Here is a 16,337-nt window from a genome sequence, read left to right as displayed (position 1 = left end):
TCTTTGCATTCTGTCCCTAACTATTTGTGTATGAGTTTTGCATATTTTTCTTGTTAGTGATGTTGGATTTATGTGATTTTGTTACAGAGCAGCACCATAAGTACATCAGCAGTTCCCTGCGAGGGGAAAGAACCAGGTGCTGGCCAAGCAGCAACAACTTCGGCTCATCCACCCCCAGGGCCAACTGGTCCTGCGAATCCATTCCGGAGGGTAGGGCCTCCTCACGCTCGCCCCCCTGCAGGAACGCAGCCAGCCACCCGTGCTACCAAATTTTTGCCTACGGGTGCTCCTGACATAGGGCCACTACCACCGCGTGTAGGAGGTATGTGATTTGGTTTGTCAGGGCTTTTTTCCCCCCACTTCCTTGAAAGCTACGAAGTTGAAACACTAGTTTTGTACGTGACGGAGATGCTCACTTGACCGTGGCTCATCTAGTCACAAGAGGGTAAGCAAGAGCCAAAGATTTTGGCTCTAATGCCATGGGAATGAAGCGTGACTTTTCAGATTGGGAAGGGAGCCAGCCAGCCATAGACAGCCTTAATGTGAATCACCTGAGTGAGGGGCAGTTGCATACAGATTGTAATACTTGAGAAAACCACTTGCTTCCTTTTTCCCTCTTACACTAACACGGGCATTATTTCACTGTCTATTAGTTGATAGAAACCAATTATGCTGGCTGCTACTGAAGATGATCCTGATTTCCCTTGTCCACAAAAGGACTCGGTGAAATGGTCTTTCGTGAGCAGCTGCTGTGCAGTCCTAGTCTATTTACTACCTAGTGAGTGTAAGGCTGCTTCGATCGTGTTTGGCCTCATTATTCCTGACTCTTTTGGCTTTTGTGGGTAACTTGAGATAAGCAACAAACAAAGAGAAAGCTGTGGGGTGGGTGGCACTGGAGGAAATTGATTGCTTGACTCTTCTCCCCTACCATTCACAAAGAACCAGGTGACTGGAGAATGAACGGTCGTGTGACAAATGCTGGGCCACGGCCCGTGAACTGTCTTGTCTGATGTCATTTCTGCCCGTGCTTTGGAAATGGAAGGCCAAGGAAAATGAGTTTTGTGGAAGGGGCTGGGGGATTTTTTCAGATACACTTTTGGATGCAGCCAAGTGTTTGCCCACCTTTCAGCCAGTCCTACTTGCATTTGGCTAAGATGTCCCGAGCCAAACTACTGTTTTCCCGTCACTCATTTCCTTCAACAGCCTCATAGCACTGTCTGAAGTTGGTCAATCTAGGTATGTGGGTATCCGTGGTGAGGGGACAAGAGGAAGAACTTTTGAAAGACAAGGAAAACATTGATAAGAGATTCCCTCGGGAAAGGCTGTGTATTGGCGTGGGAAGCATGCGGAGATCCGGTGGCCATATTGGGCTTCTGTTGTGTTGTTGTCGGTTGTACGATTTAACGGACAAGCATTATGAGAGTGAGCATGAGGGTCAGAGGTGATCTTGGACCCTTGGATCAGTGAGCCCATGGCTGTGATGGCATGGCGTAAGAGGTGATGGCATCGCAGTGGGCACATTCACACACTGTATCATTGGAAAAGCCATGGCATATTTGTTTAGGAAATCGAGGATTCGGTAAGGCTCATTTTTCTTTACCTGAAAAGCAGGGCTACAGGGAAGAGGCGGCAGGGGTGTGTGGGCTGCGTGTTGGGTTTCTGGATTCTCGTGTGTGTTTGTGTTTTAGAGAGTAGCTGCTGTTTAGGGGAGAGGTAGCCGAGTCACACAGAGAAAAGAAGTGCCAAGAGAGCTTGCATCCTCTGCCCGACTCCACACAAACCAGAGCCAAATCGAGGCCGTTGTGATGGTGGGAACCAGGAGTGTGTTCCGAGTTTGCCGTGTGTTTGCAGGGTCCGATGACCTTGGGCCCGCCTCTGCTGGTTTTCCTGGTTTGGAAGCAGGAAGCGGGATTAGAAAAGAGAGCAGCAGCCAGTGCTCCCCATGGTGGCCATTAGTATGTTGGTGAAGTCTGTACTTAATGGATATGAAGCATCTGACGCGTTGTGCATTCAAAATGTGCCATCTCACACTCTTCACCATTCAGTGGCCACATAGCGAGTGTAGGTGTGTTTCAGGAGGATGGATGTTGTCAGTTGTTGAGGAGGAGCCTTGCTTCCATGTCAATAGATGGAAGGCCAGGCACTACGAAGCTGGCAGTATGTTGAAGGAGATGATCAGGTTGAAATGTTCAGGTTCCAGTTGTCATCGATGTGGGCTGTTGTGAGTGAGTGAGTGAGTGAGTGTGTTTTCCCAGGGCGGAGAGTTTGAGGGCTCTTAGTTTTCCATCTCTTCTGGCTGTCCAAGTGGCTCAGGTGTAGGTAATGTGATGTGTGAGCCCCAGATTGATGTAGGCTTAGCACGGTGTCAGTCAAGTACAAAATGAACATGACTTCTAGGACAAGGCTGTTGGCAAGTGGCTGAACTGACCGATTGTGGAGTCTGGTGAATCGGGAGAGGACTGAGCAAGTGAGGACACTGAGAGGTCGAAGAGCTAGCCCTTTGGTGCGAGCACCAAGTGAGCTGCAGTGTGAGTGAGTAGCCGAGAAAGCAAGGGAAGGGTCAAAGAGTTGTATTCCCAGGAGGGATGTGTGAATGGATGTCCTCGGACGCTGAGCAGTTCCCGATCATAGAGTCCAGGAACACGTATTGCCCAGTGGGGTCTCGTGTTGGCCAGTATTCATTGAAGGAAGAATCAGGAAGCAGGAGCAGAATGGCAGGAAGAAGAGAGGTGCTACTCTCTCGACAGCTTCTCAATGCTGCTGCAGCAGGTGGGTTGCTAAGTGCCAGCTGCAGAGACCTCAACTTCATTTGGCTGTAGAGCATTTGGCATAGCAGGAGTTCCAGCGGCCTCAGGGTGCTCTTGTGGCCATGGATAAGGAGGCAGGTGTCAAGCTGGCTTATGCACCGACCTGGATGTGGGAGATATCACAGTGTCCCTTGCGATCCAGAAACGTCCCGAGAACAAAATGCTAAGACCCACGATGTTCATGGTTTCCTTTTTCTCTTTCTTCCTTTTTAATAATGTGTAGGTCCAAACCTATTTTCCGAGCGAGACTCCAACCAGGCAGCTCACCAAGACAAACTGGAGGTAAGCCCTGACAGTGTAATTTTACCTGTGTGTGTGCGGGAGCTTTGTGATCCCTCCTTTTTTTGCAGAACAGACATGCCCCTGGTCATTTGTTTCCTCTAGAAATCTGTTTCTTTTCTGAGTCAACACCTCTCAGGGAGTACACCAGTGTAGCAGGGCATTTGGTTCCCCCCTTCGGATGTACATTGGAATCATTGGGCATAATGTTTTGAGAATCTACTTTCCTGAGTTTCTCAGTTTGTTCCTCAGCCACATCTGGAGTAAGCTGCCCACTTGTTCTTTGCCTTCTCGGGATAAGCGTGCTAGGTAGTCTACATCGGGGTTCTCCTGGCCTGTGTCTGTGCATTCTCCTTAGCCAGAATATTGCTGTGTTGACGAAACCTGCTTTCTGTTCTTTCACTACACAGTTGTGATCGCTAAAACCCATCTGATGTTTCTCTGGAGCACTTTCTCTGTATATCATGGATTTCTTTGCATTCTGTCCCTAACTATTTGTGTATGAGTTTTGCATTTTTTTCTTGTTAGTGATGTTGGATTTATGTGATTTTGTTACAGAGCAGCACCATAAGTACATCAGCAGTTCCCTGCGAGGGGAAAGAACCAGGTGCTGGCCAAGCAGCAACAACTTCGGCTCATCCACCCCCAGGGCCAACCGGTCCTGCGAATCCATTCCGGAGGGTAGGGCCTCCTCACGCTCGCCCCCCTGCAGGAACGCAGCCAGCCACCCGTGCTTCCACAGTTTTGCCTACGGGTGCTCGTGACATAGGGCCACTACCACCGCATGTAGGAGGTATGTGATTTGGTTTGTCAGGGCTTTTTTTCCCCCTCTTCCTTGAAAGCTACGAAGGTGAAACACTAGTTTTGTACGTGAAGGAGATGCTCACTTGACCGTGGCTCATCTAGTCACAAGAGGGTAAGCAAGAGCCAAAGATTTTGGCTCTAATGCCATGGGAATGAAGCGTGACTTTTCAGATTGGGAAGGGAGCCAGCTAGCCATAGACAGCCTTAACGTGAATCACCTGAATGAGGGGCAGTTGCATACAGGAAATGGGGGATTTGGTAAGGTTTATTTTTCCTTACCTGAAAAGGAGGTCTAAAGGGAAAAGGCACCAGTGGTGCAATGGTTGTTTTGTTGGTTTTGTTTGTGTTTTTATTTTTGTTTTTGTATTTTAAGATTTGTTTATTTTTAGGGAATTGTACAATTTTAATCCTAATTATTTTGTAAACATAATTCTTGCCTCCCCCATTTTTTCTTAGGAGATGTTATTTGTTTATGACTCTTTTTGAATCTAGCAGTTTTTGTTTGTTTTGCCTCTTATTTCTCTTGTTGAATATTTTGCATCCCTTGAATCTAATCTTAGTGTTTGTGTGGTTAAATTATGTATTTCTTCTAGCAGTTATTCTTTCAAGTAATTTCTCTTTAGCTTTTTGTTTCAGCTGGTCAGTATTTGGATATTTACTCATTTTTATAATTAAGTTTATTATAATTGTTTTCCAGTACTCTTTGCATCGATGCAAATGGTTTGTAAAACTGGTGAAATGACTAATAAATTGCTTGAGTTATTTTAGTGTTTTCCATTTTGCTGTTTAATACCAAATTACCTGAAAATGTTTTTAGCATGTAGTATGAAATGATTTTCAAGTTATCTTTTGTTTTATATGTTTGTGTATTTTGGCCATGTCTTATTTGTTGGATGATAGCATTTACTGTATTCTATGCTTCACAAAAATTCTTTTTCATAGTTTTAGATTAGTAATTTTTTCCTCCCATATACATTCCTGTATTTTGCTTGAAGATATTATAGTTTTCTTAGTATTCTTAAAGATTTACATTAAGGTATGATTCTATTTAAATGTTGCTTAGAAAATTATTTTTCATTTTATGGTTTATACAATCTGTAATTAAAACAACAAATCAAAACCTTTTTTTTTCCAATTTTTTTCAGCACTGCAAAATATTTTCATTAAGGGATTATCGTCGTTCATCTCTTTTTTTTCTGGATTTTTTCACACCCACACTCTACAAGCGAATAAATTTTAATATGTACTCCATCTTTAACCAGCTCCGGAACATCACAAGCCAAGAAGGAAATCAAAATTGTTTTGATCACTCAGCCAATATAGTCTTGTAATCTCTCAAGTTTTCTCTTTTAGTAATGGCTCTTACTTATGTGTCTCTTTTGCTCACAATGAACCATCTTGCAACTTTTAAATAAAGATCATTTAAATATAAATCTTATGAGAATTTATTTGCATTTGATTTTATTCTAGAATGTGAAGTTACTGTGTTTTTATTAATCTACTGTTACATACATGCATACAATAAGAGTTTTTTTCACATAGTCTTATAGTTGGGCATATTTTCAATCCTAAGGTTATGTTTTTATTGCAGAAAGTGCACTTCTTAAGTTGGCAGGGTACTGTGAATGCAAATTTATGCTTTATTATGTGATCGTAATTGATGTAAAAGCTTGTTTGGCTTTGCTAATAGCAGTTTAATGAGCTAGTTTTTCCCGTATGTTTCCACTAGTTATAGTTTTGTCTCTTGAACTTAAACCTTTGTGTCTAAAATGAGTCTAAAAATCACTTTGTGATTTCAGGTTGTTTTTCATTTTTTAATAATTAGGTACTCTACTTGTAAATATTTGAATGATGTAAAGACATAAATTATTTTTCAACTAAAAAAATGAGGAATGAAGCTTTGCCCTACTAGTTAAGATGCTGATTAACTTTTGTGGGAAACCATGATGAAGCTCTGGATGAACCATCTGGAAATTGAACCAGCAAATTTCTTTCTTTCCCTTTCTCTCTGTTCTGTAGCCTTTTAAAAAGCTTACATCGGTTAAAAATATTTTCATTTGTATGTCAGAGCTACAAAGTGAGGAGAGAGAAATCCTCTATCTACTGGTTCACACCTAGCTGAGCCTGTCTGAACCCAATCTTAAGCCAGACATGAGGAGATCCATCCCAGGGGCCCAAATGAGTTCAGGATGCAAACACTTGGTACATCTTCCACTGTTTTCCCACATGCATTAACCGGGAGATGAATTAGTAGTGGAGCACATTGGATTTGAATTGTCCACCATATAGCCTGCTTGTCTATCAAAGGGAAAGGTTTAACCTACTATAAAATTCTGCAGGAGAGCATAAAAGTACCTCTTTCTCTAGTGGGGACTAGAACTTAAAGTGTGACATCCACGCCAAGAGGAACTTTGGGATACGGGGTACACAGGTGTGATGAATGAATGCACACTTTATTGAATTTTTCAGGTCTTATACCAATTTTTTTTTCAGTCAAGCAGGTTTGTAAAGTTACAAGTTAATGGAACAGTGGTAAGCAAACTACTTCATCAATAGGTTACAAGGGATTAGGGGAAACAATCACAAGGCTCCAAACAGCTGGATAAGTAAACATGAATTACAGGAACCCACATTAGTAAACAAACAGATTTAACTAGAAATAGAATCCAACAGAATTGTGTTTGTGCTCAGATATGTTTAGGCCACAATCACTGAAGGAACAGGGAGATTATGAACATGCCTCACACCTCCCCAGACATGTTAACCAGCCCAAGGTTTATCTGCAATCTCAGTAGGGAGTCTGCTCCCTGCAGCATTCTCAGACTGCCTTAAAGAGTTAAGATTCAGAGTCCTCAGGCATTGTGATCTGGGTTTTCAGGGGCAAATCTCCACAATGAATAAATCTCCACACTGCTTACTTCTTTTTCTGTTATGTTTCCCAGAACAAGGTCTCTAACAGTTTCTTACAGGCCTTTTCAAGAATTCCATATGCACACATACACATACAGCTACTTTAAAACACTATGAGAATGGACTTAAAAGATTAGTGTTTTTCTTTAAAATTCACAAAATACATTAGTGAATAAATGTAATAACATTTTTATAGGTGAGCTGTATGATGGAGACTAGCATATCTGAAGTGAAGATATATTGCAGTATACATGTCTGTTCCTTTATAAAAGGAGGAATCCCAATGAAACTTGATACATGTAACTTTACAGTAGCATACTAGACTATGTACAATTGTTTATAATTACAGTGCCACAATATATTGAAATAGCAGAATGTAGGACTTAAGGTTGTAGCTGAAGGAGTGTATTATTGTTATAATACAGGGGGAACTGGGAGAAGCTATGGAAGGGTGGAGGGAGGAATCCCTGTACATGTGGAACTGTAGCATAAAGATAATAATATAAAATATACAAATTGCTTTTTAAAAACCGTGAAATTCATGCTAGGGACTTTTAAAAAGCTTGCGTATAAGGCATATTACACAAAAAGAATTCAATGAATTTTGATTTTTACATTAAAATAACTTCATTGTTTAAAAGAATTTTTTTTTTGAATGACAGATTTCTACAAAGGGAAAAATCTACAGCCAGAAACTTCTTCTAAGTTTCCAATGTTTTTGCAGGGACCCAAGGATTTGGGCCATCCTCTGCTGTTTTTCTAGTCCATAAACAAAGAGCTGGATTGGCAGTGGAAAAGCTAGGACTGGAACCAGTACCCACATTTGACACGAGTGTGACAGATAAAAGCTCAATCTGTACCATTGCTTCCGGCTGGGGCCAGTTCACTATTGGTTGGCCTTGAAGGATGTCAGTTGAGGAGTTGGTAGCTCTGAGAAGATTGATATCATGTCAGGTCCAGAACCTGATGCCCAATTCCAGTTCACTGAAGTCAAAACATATTTCAACTCTTACATGCTCACAGGCAGAATGACTTGTGTACTAGCCGCATATGGAGGCATTGCTTTGCTGGTTATGTACTTCAGCTTAAGGTCTAAAAATTCCAGCTGTGAAAGCAACATAACTCGATTACAAATTGTTTCCCCATCTGCCCTCATGCCTGGAGAAGCTAATTCAACTCAACTGTGGTAATTCAATATGTACATTAAATTATGAACCTGGAAAAACAAAATCTTTACCATGGCATTGGCCCAAATAAACTCATTTTAAACTTAATTTTCTAGGAACTTTCTGAAGTATCTTAGTCGATATATAATTCTATTACTTTGTCCAACATTTTTTATTTTCCACTTTGCCACTAGAACGTATTTCAATCACTGCATACATAGTATTATATAAATTTGTCTTCTTGTATTTTAACAATCCCCTGTTGACACAGATTGATTGTTTCTGTTTTATTCCCATAATAATATTATAAAAACCTGGTGTTTCTATAGGACCAAATATATGCAAGATAATTTCTACAGTTGAATCCCATCAAAGGACATTTGCATTTAAAGAGGTTTTTAGAGAGTTGTGACAAAGTAACCTTCAAAGAAACTTTATGGTATTACAGTCTTACCAATGTGAGTCCAATAGCCTGTTTCTTACCTCTTTGTCAGCAAGTGTATACTGTCAGACATACTCAGAATTCCTTCAGGCACTGCAAATTTTCCATTTTCTTTCTTTTTAAAAAAATTTTAATTTTGTTTTATGACATAGTTTCATAGGCTCTGGGGTTCCCCCAGCCCCTCCAAAAAGCCCTCCCCCCGAATTGATTTGCTCCATATTGTTACAGTAGTACAGTTTGTATCCAGTCATGATTCCTTCATTGTGGTATGGGCCACGTAGAGAGTCCAGCATCTTATTGTCCAGATAAATTTAACAGTTTCATTGGGAGACCATCCCTGGTCTGAAAGTAGAGCTGCTAGAATATCATCCCCTCCAATGAAAAGGCACTACACAACTTCAACAACAATTTACAACATCATGAAGTTAATTGACATGGTATTGAGTGACCAAAATGTTAGAAAATGCAAGCCCTTAACCGCATCCTGTGACTACTTCACTGACATTTCAATTGTAGTTTTCATACAACTGGCTGCTATATGCCTTATAATAGTTATAGGGTACCATTCAGCTGTCTTGTGTCTATTTTCATTGTTATATTTTGCAGCTTATAGTATTCAAGTGTGATTCCTACTGAACTTCATGAACTTTAGGTTAGTTCAAACAAGCTTATAACTCAAACATACCATATGTTAACAATTGAGAAGCAGAATAGTTTTAGGAGGAGTGTGCAGAGAAATCTTTAGTACCTTAATGAGGAGTAACTAATCTTTGTGTCCTTCCTAGTAAGGTATATGGGAGTCCAAGTTGACTGTTTCCTGTCTGTTCTAAGCTTTCCTTATTGGTCTCCATCTGTTCTAATTTTCCCCTTTCTTCTGATCTTCGCCTTCAGGTTCTCTTTCCTTCTTTGTAGCTCTCTGGTCACACTTGGTTTGCTTTTTGATTTTTGTTTCACCATGCTTCCCTGTGAGGGCTGTCCTGTGCTCATTTCCCACTAATACTCTACATTCCTCATTCTCCCAACAATCTTTTTACATGCTCATGGACTTCCCTTATAGTTTCCTGAAGCTCTCCAAACTGAACAGAAAACAGGTACTCTTTCTTAACCTCTAAACCTGCCACACTTCTGAACCAACAGAAAAAGCTGATCAGGAAAGCTGGAAAGACTTAATCTTAGGCATATTGTGAGAATAAATAAATTTCTATTGCTGTATCCATGAAGAAAAATCACCTTGCTTTGTATCGCCTTTTGTTAAAAGTGAAGTTTCTTTTTTCTTTTTTTCTAAATCTCATACTATTGTAGGACTTTTTGACACAAAATACAGCAGCAACCTCAATTCTTGTCTCCCAGGAAAAAATCATTTTCTTGAAGACAGTTTAGTTTTCAAGCAATATTTGTTAGAAGAAAGGAGAAAATATGCTCCCATCCTTGGAACTGGAAGGGGCTTCAAGAAAGGAGACCTGTGCACAGGGGCTGTTGGCATCGGTTAAAATTTTGCTTCAAAGGAGTTTCTCTAAAAATAAAGGAAAATTCACGGTTTCCATGATACATGGCTTTGGGACAAAAGGCCCAAAAAGGTGTTACCAGTTAACTTCCTCGGTCTCATTCTAATGATAAAGAGACCAGTCTGACACTACACAGAGATGGAATTGGGTGGGCACTTTAGATGGGGAACTGATATGTTAATTTCATTCTTATTTCTTGGAGGAAGCATGTTCTTGATATGTTCATTATGCACTTGTCTCTTGGAAGAAATGTGCTCTAGTGAATTTAGACATAGTAGAGAAAATACAATTTCATATTTGAGAAAATTGATTCGCGGACCCAGAACACCCTAACTGCCTAATACCCAGTCTGACTCCTCACAATGTACTTGATACAACTCTTTTTTTTTTTTTTTGAGTCAATGTGTTTTCATTGCTCCTTTTTGGTGGGAGTGGGACAAAAATAGAAGTGAAATAATATAAAAGAAAGTCTAAAAGTTCCAGATCTAGACTTTATCAAGAACACAGGGATGCTCTTTAGTTTGCAAGCAGCCTGGGGACTTATAAGCATCCACAGTGAAATGAAAATGGTGGGAGGAATGGATCCCACAAAGGGAGAAAAAGGTATGACACGGATTGTTTGCCAGCTCCCCTTTTAGATAGCAGTAGTTGATGCTAACACTATCTGATTTACTCAGAGTTTATAGGAGGGAGAGCCCAAAGTCTATGATTCTGTGTTGCTGCCTCTCCCTGAACCGTTTTTCTCTTACTGCTTGTCAGTGTGAGAGGATTCTCCCAGTCCTGTGCTCAATCCTAGGTGAGGTCCTTTATGCTATGTCAAAGAGAGTGAGTCAGCTGCCAATTCACAGCAGAGGACACAGATTATCATAGTGATTACCTCCTGAGCCAGAAGCTGCATGAGGTGACACTGGATAGAGTCACATTAACAGATGCAGACCCATGGAAATGGAGCAAAAAAATAACATGGATGATTGCTTTTTTAAGGAGGCAGGAAGCTATACTGGAAGAAAAATTCCAACCCCAAGTGTAGATGCAAGTCTAATGATTTCAGCCCCAAATACCCAGGAACTAAAAGCCACCAGATCCTCACACTATGTCCTTTTTGTGATTGAATTCAATGCTATAAAAGGCTAAATATTATAATGAAAATAGACACAAGACAGCTGAACAATAATCTATAGCTATTTTAAGATGTATAGAACCCGTTGTATATAAACTAAAATTGAAATGTCAATGAAGTAGTCACAGGATGTGGTTAAGAACTCGCATTTATTTTTAACATATTGGTTACTCATTACTATGTCAATTAATTCCATAACATTATTAATTGTTGCTGATGGCATGTTGGAGCTTTTAATTGATTGGGATGATACTCTGCTGGCTCTACCTTCAGACCAGAGAAGGTCTCCCTAAGAAGCCATTGAAATTAACTGGACAATAAGATGCTGAACTCTATGTTTGGTATTTGCTTGCAATGAAGGAATCTCAACTGAACTTGAGCTGTGGTTATGCAACAAGGTGAGATAATCCACCATGGTGGGAGGGTTTGGGGAGGGTTTGGGAGAATCCCAGTACCTATAAAACTGTGTCACATAATACAATGTAATTAATAAATAAATCTTTAAAAAACCCTACACATCAGCACTGCTCTTCAAATGGTTAAAGCCTAAATTACAGATACAATCTGCAGGTGCAAATGACTAAACCTGAATGCTGCTTCTAACCCTCAAACCGTATTGCTTTATAAATGAACACTTGAACCCTATGATGATTTGTACTTCCCCTACTGGAGCACTGTAGAAGGACATTCAGAATCTTTGCTATTGTGGGAGACATAGCAAGTTGCATCTCCCCTAAAGGTGCCAGGAGCAATTCATATAAAGGTGAATGAACAGAAAACCTGGTTTACAGGTTTAGGTATAAACAAGTTGCGTTTTGGAAACTGTACCTTGCTGTTGAGATGTAAATGGCTCAAGCTCCTTCTCTCGGGGGCCTACATGACAACCTTCTTTTAAAAATCTGGTGCTGTTAATAAACTTCAGCTGTTGACCACCAGTCGGTAGTCCATGCATGTTATTATCGACTCCATGCACCCAGTCGATCACTGCAGGACAGCGACAGAGCACTTTTCATAATATTCTGCAACTGCTAACTCAAGTGTAAGATCAAGTGAGGCAGGAAATATCACCTATCTTTCTCAGCATCTTACTCTTAGTAACTAGCCTGATGTCTAGAATAAGGCAATTACTCAGTACATCCCTATGATGCTTAAATTAATGCGTACATTACACTCCAGATTCAGGATAAATTCCCTAAAACATGCAAGGTTATTATTTTTTATTTTACTTCTTTTTATTATTATCATTTCATGGTACAATTCCATAGGCCCTGGGACTTCCCATATCCTCTCCCCAATTCTCTCCTCCATCACTATATAGTTACTATGGTATAGTTCTTCATGCACAGTAATATGTCCATCAGTGCAGGCATGGACAATGGCAGAGTCCAGCATCCTATTGTCATGATATAGTAAACAGTTTCATTGGGAGTCCATCTTTGTCTGGAAGTAGAGATGCATACTGCATTGTATCCCCACATCTGGATATGATAGTCCCCATTACACAGTTACTATATATCCCCTGAAATGAAAAGCCACAGTAAAAATCAACAACAGGAGAAAAATAGAAATTTACAATGCCATGAAGTTGAATAACATGCTGCTAGATTTGATAGTCTCGATTACACAGTTACTGTACATCCTCTTAACTGAAAGGTCACAAATAAAATAAACAACAGGAAGAAAGAAAGAGAAATTAGCAAGACCATGGATAAATAACATGCTACTGAATGACTAATGTGTCGCTGAAGAAATGAAAAAGAAAATCAAGAACCTCCTTGAACCTACTGTATGATCTATGAGTCAGTCAAGAATTTAATCAGAAGAAAGAATTTTAAAGAGATGAAACTAACCAAAAATATCAAAATCCATGAGATACAGTTTCTGCTGATCTTTGTTGGTGAGATATGTCTCCTGCAGGCAACAAATAGAGTGGTGTTGTTTTTTAATACATCTGCTAATCTATGATGTTTGCTTGATGAGTTTAAGCCATTTACATTCGGGGTTAATAAAAATAGGTCGTAATTTGGTTCTGTCATTTTAGCAGTGGGTTGTTCATTGATTTAGTACTCTGTTGTTATTTTACTGGGATGTTCTTTGCATTTGCCTTTGATTTTGGTGGGTGCTATTCCTTTTCTCTGTCAAGAGAACATCTTGAAGTATCATTTGTAGTGCAGGTTTGGAAGAGGCATATTCTTTTAAATTTTCTCTAATGTGGAAGAATTTTATTTCATTTTCAAAGACAAAGGAAAGTTTTCCTAGGTACATTATCCTGGGCTGACAATTTTTTGGTTTTAGAATCTGGAATGTGTGGCTCCATTAACCTCTGGCCTGTAGAGTTTCCTGTGAGAGGTCTCCTGTGAGCTTAATTGGCATTCCTTTACATGTCAATTGATTTCTTCACGTGTACATTTAAGGATCTTTTCCTTATGTTTGAAGAGAACTTGATTATTACATGTTATGATGAAGATTGCTTTTGGTCCTTGGTCCTTGTAAGGAGTTCTGTGTCCCTCCTGGATGTTGTATTCCAATTCTTCCTGTAGATTAGGAAAATTTCCCCTTACTATTTCATTAAATATATTTTTAAACCCAGCTTCTCTTTCTGCACTTTCTGAGACTCCCCAAACTCTTATATTAGGTGTCATAATAGTGTCTTTCAATTCTTGAATACTTTTTTTTAAGCCTGATCCAGCTCTGCTTCCAGCTTTCTATTTGTTTCCCCTTGGTGGCAGGAAATATCTTCTAATTCTGAGATGCTTTCTTCTACCTTCTTCATTCTCTTTTAGAGACTCTCCACTGTACTTTTAATTTGCTCCACTGTATTCTTCATTTCTGATATATCAGATTTCATCTGATTCATTTCCAGTGTGATATACTCCTTGAATTCCTTGAATGCCTGCTGTACATGCTTCTCGTTGATAAGAAGTTTTATAACAACTGTTTTGAACTCTGTATGCCCATTTTCTCGATGTCTCCCTCAGTGAACTCTGAGGTTGGCATAGGGTTTTGCTCCTTTGCAGGGGAGTCTTCAGCAATATTCATTTTGCCTTTGTCCTTTCATTTGCTGTTGATCATTATACTTATGTTTAGCAGAATCTTCTCCTTGGGGCAGGTTTCTAAGCTGTGTCACCCACAGGTCTACAGTTCGGTTTTACTTATTGCAGTTCTTACATGGCTCTTTGTTTGCAGCCAATTGTGCCACTCTCTCCAGCGAATTCCAGGTCTGGGTTCTTATATTAAATTTCCACCATGGTCTCTGTAGCCCCAGCTCTTGGCTCACCACACTCCACCTCCTATGATACTGCTGAGGCTTCACCATTGTTTGTACAACCTTTCTCCCACTTCTGGTTGGAACAGGTCCCAGGCTTAGGGAGACACTAGGAGTCTTCTATAGCTAGGTTGTTGTTGGTGCTGATCTTGCCGGAACCTGTTGGCCATTATGTCTGGGGGCCACACAGACCTATTTTGACCCATATGTAGTCATAGTTGGTATTATTTTCCTTGGGACCAGTGCAATGCACTGAGCCCAGTGAGTTCTCACTGAACTCAGTGCATTTGCAGCTCAGTGTTGTCCCCTGAAGTCTTAAATTCTTTGGCACATTGTAAGAAAAGGCACCTGATGTGCCATTGCTAGAGTTATTGATCTGTTTGCCGTCAGGTCTGAGGGCTACCTAGACCTCTCTTAACTGGAACCTGTAGGATGCCATGTTGTAGTTCACTGAGTCAGAAATGAGTTCACTCCCAGCTCAGTGAATGCGCAATCCTGCCCCATAGCCCTTGCCTCCATAAACAAAATGGCGCCCAATTTGGCTTTAGGAGGTGGACTGGGCTATGACATCTACCCTGTTCCCACACCGCCCATCTGGACTGCCACTCTCTCTCTCTGTTCCTGGTCAAATCAAACAGACCAGCAGGATGGGTTGTTCTTTGTGTTCACCTCTGCCAGTGGAGTTCAGATCACCATTAGCTAAATGCTGCTGGGGTATCAGTCACTGCAACACTGCACCATTGTATCCACTGCCTTTCTGTGTCTGTCAGTCTCCAGGTACCTCTCTGCTGTTGTTCTGTCCTCTTCTGTTTCTTGGAATGTGCCTTCTATGCTTCACTCTGGCTAATATTTCTCCATCTGTTTAAACATGTCCTTACTCTATTCTGCCATCTTGATTCTTCAGGAAATGATTGCAAGGTTATTTTTGGCTCTCTACACCAATGGCATGGGCCCTGGTTTATGGTTTTCAGAACACAGCCTATGTTCTCTTCTTGGCCCTCTCTTATTTCCCTCACTCATGATCTGCATCACTGCATCCTCTGCTGTTTTAGCTATTTTCTTCCTTTAAACTTCCCTGATTTATATATATATATATAAATGGCAATTTCAGAATGAATATAGTGTGGAAAAACAGCCTCAGTTTACAAATTCTCACAAAGCTTCAAGAAAACTGCCCTGTCTACTCACCACCCAATTATTTCAAATTTCAGCTGTTTCCTGATGAAAGCTGAGCCAATAATCTTAGCAAGCAACTGATTCCCAGTTTTGTGTTTCCAGATCAAGCTGAGGAAAGGGGCTCCTGGGCTTTCCCAGTAGCGTTCACCAATTATACATATCTGCTTAAGATGGGGGCCCGGCAGCGTGGCCTAACGGCTAAAGTACTTGCCTTGAACGCCCTGGGATCCCATATGGGCGCCGGTTCTAATCCCGGCAGCTCCACTTCCCATCCAGTTCCCTGCCTGTGGCCTGAGAAAGCAGTCGAGGATGGCCCAGGGCTTTGGGACCCTGCACCTGCATGGCAGACCTGGAGGAGGTTCCAGGTTCCCTGCTCCAGATCAGCGCAGCACCGGCCATTGTGGCTCACTTGGGGAGTGAATCATTGGATGGAAGATCTTCCTCTCTGTCTGTCCTCCTCTTTGTATATCTGACTTTGTAATAAAATAAATAAATCTTTTTTTAAAAAAAGAGCAAATAGAGAAAACCAAGCAAATCTGTCTACCCTGGCAAACACTGAAAATCAACAAAAATTGGAGATTTCTAGAAACAATTCACTGAGTCTACACTCAATTTCAATCAACAAATACTTCACACACGAGGCCTTGCAGGTACAAAGATGAAATAAACAGCATGCCCAACCCATACTAGGTAGCTTGTGTCTCAAAAATTAACTTTCCTAACTGACTTAGGATGGACGGAGATTGGAGTTTTAGCAAACCTCAGGAGTTGGTCCCAGGAAGCCACCACATGCATATCAGTCACCAAATATTATTTTTACTTTAGAAAACTTAGGAATAGTCTTTAAATTGTATTATAGATAG

At 40.7% G+C, this 16,337-nt stretch overlaps 1 pseudogene; it reads left to right on the top strand.

Moving 5' to 3' along the window:
* The first annotated feature begins 7,747 nt into the window (after positions 1-7,747).
* On the top strand, positions 7,748-7,922 carry LOC131482137 (ATP synthase membrane subunit K, mitochondrial-like; annotated as a pseudogene).
* The last annotated feature ends 8,415 nt before the right edge of the window (positions 7,923-16,337 follow it).

Source organism: Ochotona princeps, chromosome 15, assembly GCF_030435755.1.
Source record: "Ochotona princeps isolate mOchPri1 chromosome 15, mOchPri1.hap1, whole genome shotgun sequence".
Lineage (NCBI taxonomy): Eukaryota > Metazoa > Chordata > Mammalia > Lagomorpha > Ochotonidae > Ochotona > Ochotona princeps.
This window is presented reverse-complemented; position numbering and strand designations above follow the sequence as displayed.